Source organism: Calidris pugnax, unplaced genomic scaffold (genome assembly GCF_001431845.1).
Source record: "Calidris pugnax isolate Ruff unplaced genomic scaffold, ASM143184v1 scaffold13, whole genome shotgun sequence".
Taxonomy (NCBI): domain Eukaryota; kingdom Metazoa; phylum Chordata; class Aves; order Charadriiformes; family Scolopacidae; genus Calidris; species Calidris pugnax.
This window is the reverse complement of record NW_015090810.1, coordinates 20,297,279-20,299,272: the sequence shown is the minus strand read 5'-3', so window position 1 is coordinate 20,299,272 and position 1,994 is coordinate 20,297,279.

Genomic DNA, 1,994 nt, shown 5'->3' with positions numbered 1-1,994 from the left:
GGGTCGGCGGGGCGACACGTACCCCTCCCCGCCCCGGCTGTGGGAGCCGCGGGCGGCCGCAGGCGCGGTGTGGCGGTGGGGCGCCCGTTGCGCGGGTGTGTGGCGACCGGCCGTTGCGCTCTGTGCCCTGGCACAGGGGCACGGCCGCCGGCCCGAATCCGCCACCCCTCGCTTTCCTTTTGTTTAATCGTCCAGGGGTTTGACCTTTGGAGAAATCCCAGGGCCGCTGGAAAGACAGGAGAGCGATTATTGTGCCACTCATCTTCCCCCTCCCGATTTTTTCTTCTCCGAAACAGTTCGTGATGGCACAGCGTTCAGTCAGATAATTTGTGGATAAACGGAACGTCCAAACGTTGCTGTCAGCGTGAAATGCAGCAGTTCTGCTAGGGGGAAAAAAAAATAAAATGGTGAAGTCTCAATATAATAACCACTTAAGTTGAAAATCCCAGCAATATAAACAAGTGACCGGAATAGTGGAATCTTCCTTATCTGTCTAGATATCTATCTAGACCTAATCTATGTTTGCAAGTACATAAAGGGTGGGTTGAAGGATGAAGGAGCCAGGCTCTTTTCAGTGGTTTCCAGCGATATGATGAGGGGCAATGGGCACAAGCTGAACACAGGAAGTTCCACTCAAATACAAGGAAGAACTTCTTTAGGGTGAGGGTGACAGAGCCCTGGAACAGGCTGCCCAGGGAGGTTGTGGAGTCCCCTTCTCTGGAGATCTTCAAGACCCGCCTGGATGCAGTCCTGAGTGATGTGCTCTGGGCAATCCTGCTTTAGCAGGGGAGTTGGACCAGATGATCTCTAGAGGTCCCTTCCACCTCTGTCAATTCCGTGATTCCTCTGGTAGCAACATGGTGACCTTTTCCAACAGGTGGATAACTTCTGCCCCTTCCTGAGTCATCTCTGTGGTGGTTTTGTGTGAGGTACTCGTATATGTCATGAATTGCTCTCCAACTGGATCACTCTGTCTTTTTAAATTATTAACTGAAATATTTTCTTTTTTCTACCCACTTTTAGGTAGAATGAAATGAAGTCTATGCTTTGCTTGAGTAGTCAAAACTGCCAGGCTTGTTTTCATAGTAACATCAGCGATTTGCATTCAGAAGGCAGAACTAAAGGTCTTAAATCTTTTAAGCGTTTCTGAATCTTATACAAGAATTCCCTCCAGTGTGGAAAGAGCTTCCCGTTTACAATTTCATGACATGCTGTTTCTTTCTTCCACAGTGCCTCAGACGCTCCCTTGATAACCTTATTAGTCTTGCGAAACATGTAACTGCTGAGTTTACCATCCTGACCAGCAAATTGTGCCTTTTCCTTTTGTTGTGCTCCCTATTTCTGCCCTATCTGTACAACGCCTGGCACAGTCTGCATGCATTTAATATCTAGAGCCGGTTCTGCTCTAATGCAAGTAATCAGAATTAAACTCCTGGTGGAGAAAAGCATGATACCACAGAATCACACGGGGCTGGAAGGGACCTCTGGAGATCATCTAGTCCGACGCCCTGCCAAAGCAGGTCCACCCAGAGCAGGTTGCACTGGAACGTGTCCAGGTGGGTTTTGAATGTCTCCAGAGAATGAGACTCCATCACCTCCCTGGGCAGCCTGTTCCAGTGCTCTGCCACCCTCAAAGTAAAGAAGTTCTTCCTCATTCAAGTTTGTGCCCGTTACCTCTTGTCCTGTCCCTGGGCACTACTGAAAAAAGACTGGCCCCGTCCTCTTGACACTCTCCCTTTAAGTATTTATAAGCATTGGTCAGATCCATAGGAAAGGTATGACACTGTTTTTTTTTCCTCTGGTTTTCTGTGTCACAGGCAACTTCTGCGTGTGTATGGCATGATTTGAATTGTATTGTCAGTAGCTCTCACTGAGATACTAAAATAGAGGAAGCCTATGTTCAATATCCAGATGTGTTAACTATGAACTGTGGAGAAAGAAAAATAAAGTATTGTTACTGCCTAACTGTGTCGTATTTTTCATTACATACAATG